The sequence below is a fragment of the Palaemon carinicauda genome, chromosome 8, assembly GCF_036898095.1.
Source record: "Palaemon carinicauda isolate YSFRI2023 chromosome 8, ASM3689809v2, whole genome shotgun sequence".
In the NCBI taxonomy this organism is placed as follows: domain Eukaryota; kingdom Metazoa; phylum Arthropoda; class Malacostraca; order Decapoda; family Palaemonidae; genus Palaemon; species Palaemon carinicauda.
The window spans coordinates 161,928,730-161,934,746 of NC_090732.1; the positions used below are offsets into that span (position 1 = coordinate 161,928,730).

General features: G+C 33.2%; 1 protein-coding gene across 2 annotated transcripts in view; it reads left to right on the plus strand.

The window, feature by feature from the left end:
• The window catches only part of LOC137646068 (putative leucine-rich repeat-containing protein DDB_G0290503), a 96,341-nt gene extending 94,678 nt beyond the window's left edge, over nucleotides 1-1,663 (plus strand). For both annotated transcript variants that reach the window (XM_068379232.1, XM_068379231.1), the window contains exon 27: nucleotides 1-1,663. This exon is cut by the window's left edge and continues 1,164 nt beyond it. The gene's annotated coding sequence lies outside the window, so the exon portion shown is untranslated.
• The last annotated feature ends 4,354 nt before the right edge of the window (nucleotides 1,664-6,017 follow it).

Here is a 6,017-nt window from a genome sequence, read left to right on the forward strand (position 1 = left end):
TGCGGTGTTGTGATGGTGATAATTCCCAAAGAGGTCCCACAACAGTTCCTAAAGGCTCCATGATAAGTTCTGGAGCGATGCTGTGGAATATCATTTTGTTGGAGGTGAAGACTTGGTCTGGGGAAACTTGAACATTCAAAACTGGCTGCTGCACTCTGGTGCACACTGCTTCAGCAATCACCAGCCTCCATAGTCATCCTCCTTGTGAAAGACTTCTCTATCGCAATTAAGGTCATTTAATGGAGATATCTTGTCATGTGCACTAGCAAAATGCTGATTTAGGGCCCATTATTACGGTAATCTTTCAAGTTTCATCCTCATGGTTTTTGTCGAGTACACAAAAGCAGAGCCTTCTCAAGTTAATACAATCAAGCTTCCTCTTGAAATCACAAATTAGAGTTTCTTAATTATGTCATTTTGTAACTTTCTGTCTGAAGAATTGGTAGGGTTTGTTCTTACAAACAGCTTTTCATGTTATCCCACCAAACGTAAGTGTTATATGTAGTACTTCTTTGAATATCTGTCCTATTGAAATTCATGTCTCAATTTCGATGCCATTGTACATTTTATTACTCAAAGGTGGCTCCAAATTATTATGGTATGAGATAATGGAGAGAGAGAGTGAGGGATGATTTCTTTTTTATGTTTCTTGAATTAAATTCTTTTATAATGTTGCTAATTATGACAACACTAAGATATTTTTAAAGACTACACATAAATGTTTTTTTTCTCTAGATATAAGAGATTTATCTTATTCAGTTTCTTTTTGAACTACAATGGCGTCAAATACTTCTGAAGTTTCCAAAAGTGAAATTCAGTTTCTTTTTTTAAATACAATGGCGTCAAATACTTTTGAAGTTTCCAAAAGTGAAATTCAGTTTCTTTTTTTAAATACAATGGCGTCAAATACTTCTGAAGCTTCCAAAAGTGAAATTAAGTTTCTTTTTTTAAATACAAAGGCATGAAATACTTCTGAAGTTTCCAAAAGTGAAATTCAGTTTCTTTTTTTAAATACAATGGCGTCAAATACTTCTGAAGTTTCCAAAAGTGAAATGCAGTTTCTTTTTTTAAATACAATGGCATCAAATACTTCTGAAGTTTCTAAAAGTGAAATTGATTGTATTATGAAGTGAAAAACTATGAAATGGATTTACATAGGGTTCTGCTCTTATCAGATGAATAATGAATGTTGATTAATCTCGGTCAGTATGCAATTCTGATGCTCTGAACAGCTACTGCTTGAGTTTATCATCTTAGTTTTATGTTGGGGTTTCTAGGGGTTTTTTTCAGTTTGTATATTGACATGCTGAAAGTATTTTTATTTTACTTGTGTACCTAAATAGACAACTCTGAAATAAGAAAATAAGAATTTTTAATTTGTAGAGATCACTTTTGAAAATTAGTATTTAGAATTTCATTTGAGATTAAAAGTTACTGTATGGTCAAAACTGAAGATGTAATATCTCTGTATCAAAGTTGTAGCGCAAAAACAGATTAAAAACAAAAATAAGTATTAATCTTTCAACTTCTGGTCATTTTGGGAATCTATTTTTTAGAGTTGTCTAATTAGATCTTGATGCTTGTAAAAAAAATTATGAATTAGAGAAAGATGTGAAATTACAATGGAAATATAAAGAATTTTGATAGATTTATATTAAAGAAATTGACAGTTTATTATTCCACTTTGTATGAGGTACAATAGGTGCAGTAGAGCCCATGGTTGATTCAAGTATTGTATGTATCAATGCTTAAAATTTGAAAATTGATGACTCCACCTAAGAATTCACATGTAAAGTTAGCCTTTTTTATTTTGTCATGAAAATGATGCATGGTATTATATAACTAGCTATTTCATTACATACATTTCAAGGTGAATAAGCTAATATTTGTCTAGTACCGTGTGCAACAAACAGAAGAAATGAAATAATATTCATTTCATCCACATTGTCATCTACGTATACACTTACGCAGTACAGTACTAAGTACGCACTGTCCATATACTGTAACAAAGTTACTTTTTATGTAACATATTTGTTTACAGACTTCATCCAGGAGGTAAATGAAAATCAACTGACCTGGTCATGGATGTATATAGTCTACAGTACTCGGTTGTATAAAGAAAAGTTGTGAAAAGAATATGAATAATGAATACAGTAACGATTTCCAAACTTTTCACTCTCAACCTTTTGTGCATGACTTGTTAATTAGGTTTTAACTTTGGTCATTCATAACATTTGATAAAGCTTCTGTCAGTAATTAACGGCATACTAATGAATAATATTGTTTCTAATGTCTAAAAATGGGAGTGAGTTGTAACAAAAATACTTGTTTCAAACTAGTTTATTTATTCTTGCAAATTATTCTCTTAGTGACAGTTGTGTAAACAGCTAATTTGAAATCAGGTAAGGGATGATGTGTACTAGTCCTAAAATATTTACTACTTTCATGTTCATTACTGACCTGAAAATTTATGCATAATGAGATGGTCAATAGAAATGTCCTCCCGCAATTAAACCAGCAGGGGCTAGTACCACAACTGCATCTCACTCTGTGCACTGTATGTGTTACTGAAAGCCCTGTCCACACGATTGAGCATGCCAGACAGGCAAACTGTGATACCAAACCACAATAGTTAGTAAGAATGAGGGTTAATGACGTCAGAAGCGGGAAAACCACAGACAGGGATCTGGCATCATACAGTGTTGCCAGATCCCTGCCTTTAGTTTTCCCGCTTCTGACGTCATCAACCCTCATTTTCACTAACTATTGTGGCCTGGTATCACTGTTTGCCCGTTGGGTATGCTCGATCGTGTGGACAGGGCTTAAGGTTCTTTACAACATACCTTTAGCTTCTAGTTATACTCAATTTTTAGCTATCTACTTAGCCCCCATTCCTAATCAATTTCTTCCATCTTTCTATCAAGCTTCTTTGAACTTTTACTTCATTATACAACTGTAAGCTTTTTCCCTAGTTGCACCTTGGTGCTGAATGGAGCTTAAGGTCATATGCCCAGTGCTGTATTAACCCATCACAAGAACCCTAAGCTTGGAGCTTCATTGGGCCCCTTGACATCCCTAACACCCACCCCTTGCAAATTTCATGCTCTCCTTTCATACAATTTATTATAAATTAAGTAAATAATCCATAGTTTAAACATTTAGTGCTAAAAGAAGAAAAAGTGCATCGGACCAAGCTTTTGATGGATCCCTTGCTTCAGATTAGTCAGCCTTAGGGATAATACGGCATTGCATATGGACTGAATTCATAAATCCATTCCTGGCAATTACAGCTTACACAATCATTCTGTAAACAATACATAGAAGTCACACATTAATAGAAAATACTTAACAGTATACATGTTGTAAGCCATAGTTTTACAAACTAACTGCTTTGATGCTATTTTTTCTGTATGGTAAGAGGCCTAAAACTTTTCACTGATGCTTGTACTGTAGTCTTTAGTGTTTTAACTTTGTCCATTGTTTAATTGAAGTTCAGTTCATCCTGATTTTCCTTCTATGTTAACCTGGATTTGACAATCACTTAGTGTAGAAGGTTTTGGTGAAAAGGCTTAAGACATGTGAAAGCTAATGAAGTCATGTTCTCAGTACAGGTATTTACAAACTTCCAATACACTTAGGCCCTATGAATGTGACAATAAAAATAAATATGCAATATATGCATTACATCAAATACAGCATACAGTAGCTTAAAAACTACATTAATAAACTTTGAATTTTCAAGTACTATAGACCTACAGTAGTTGTGTGGTAAGATAACAGGCTAGATTATTAAATCTAATAGGCTTGGGAAGAATGTTTATTGAATTAGGGAGAGACTGTATCGGAAATAACTCCCTACAACATACAACATATATCAACTCTGGTGTATATAAGTGTGAACACTAAATCACACAAACCAGAGATTAAGTACTTTGGTGATGTAGCTCACAAACCTGTGGAGGCAAGATTATGTCCAGAGGAATCAACTCCACACGAAAATCTTCAAGACTCTACTTTAGAATTGACATTACTAAAAGCCACCTCACTTCTAGGGTCAATTTCAGATCCATCCTACTGAGTTGCTGGACAGGAATTTTACTTTAAATTCCTGGGAATGGGAGCAGCGGTGTATTCAAATGAGGATCCTTGCCTTCAAAGCACAAGAATAAAATGTACACTCTATTATTACTTACTTATGTTACTCCGTTCAACTTCCTCTCACGATACCCCTAAGATAATACCTGTAATTCCGCATACTGTAACCTATCCTGAACCCATAATTATCTTTTATATTGGGTTGTCATTGGTATAAATTCACTAAGACCCAAGGTCTATTGCAAAATTTTATGACCAAGACTGGGTACGCCACCTGGTTAGTACCTGAAACAATAAAACCCCGTACCTGTATAGAAAATTATACCCAACGAATCCCACACACTCGGTCCGAATAATGTAAATCCTGATTGATATACTGTACACAATGGACAGGAAAGGATTTAGCAATTTTATAAAAATGATGTGAAAAGAAACAACAAAGTCTGATTTTGATCCTAACAGAAATAGACAATAATAAATGTATCCCAAAAGTGTGGGAGATGTTGATACTCCCAATCCACAAAAAATGGAAATAAGCTGGAATTAGAAAATAAAAGAGGAATATTTATTCCAAGCACAATTAGCAAGGTATTTGAGAAAATAAGGATGGAAAAAATAAAGAACAGATTCAAGGAGATGACCAAGTTCCAATGTGGGGCCATTGAAGGAAGGACGACGGCAGATTATCTGCTAACTGAATGCAGTAATTGAATATAATACCTATTTGGGAGAATCAACGTAAGTATGGTTTTGTGATGCATATGCGCTTCGATAAGTTAGACCTGAAAGATTGCATTAGAGGAATGGAGAAAATTATTGTATATAAGGAAACACTGATAGTTAAGAAAACGAATGGAAAGGGTATAACACCCATTAACTGTCTAGCAGGAACAACAGAAACTAACATAGATATGGAAAGAAAAGTAAGACAAGTAACTAGGCTATATATGGGCCAAAGCTATGCAGTACCGTGACTGAGGAAATGAATAGCATTGGTATAAAAAATGTAACATTGATAGGGAATATTGAAATTGAATCATTGGTATCTGTAGATGATATTATGTTTCCCACAGGAAGGAAAGAAAGGGTAAAATGTGCTATAAGTAATATATATATGTATATATATATATATATATATATATATATATATATATATATATATATATATATATATATATATATATATATATATATATATATATATAAACAGAGTGTTCCATGTATGACTCAAGAAATACGAAAATATGAGGATATTAGAAAAGAGGGAAATGGCATTGGAAGTGAGAAAAAATATATAAAACAGTAGTTATACTAACAATGTTTGTTAATGTGGAGACAGAGTAAAATAAGATACGAAAGACCTGAAAAACCTTCAGTATAGACTAATAAGAAATATGTATGAACAACCAGCAAGTGCTTCTTATTGAAACATCCTTGCAGAATATAATATATATAAAAAAATAATGCTCTTCTATAACATAATAAACTAATGAAAAGAGATCAGTCAGAGAGATAATTGAGGATCATTTGAGAAACCCCTTTGGAAAGTGCTGGAGAAGTTTCATTGAAGAAATTTGTTGTAGCCTAAATATGGAATGGGAAAAAATAAGATATAGGTTGGATGAAAAGGACCCTGAAAAAAAATCAAGATAGGAGTTAAGGAAATGTTAGAGGAAACTAAAGTATCTATATAATCAAGAAGGAAAGACCATATTAATATACTCAGGGTAAAAGAAAATTTCAGGTGGAAAATATATAGATGTGTGTGACCTATGCAAAGAAGAAGATAATTACTGAACATTTATTAATTTTCCATGCACAAAATTAGGAAAGTCGGTGAAACAAGACATAAACGTTGGTGTATGTTGCAAAATTCTAGCAGGGATATGGTTTTATACATAATTAGGCCAATGCATATAGAA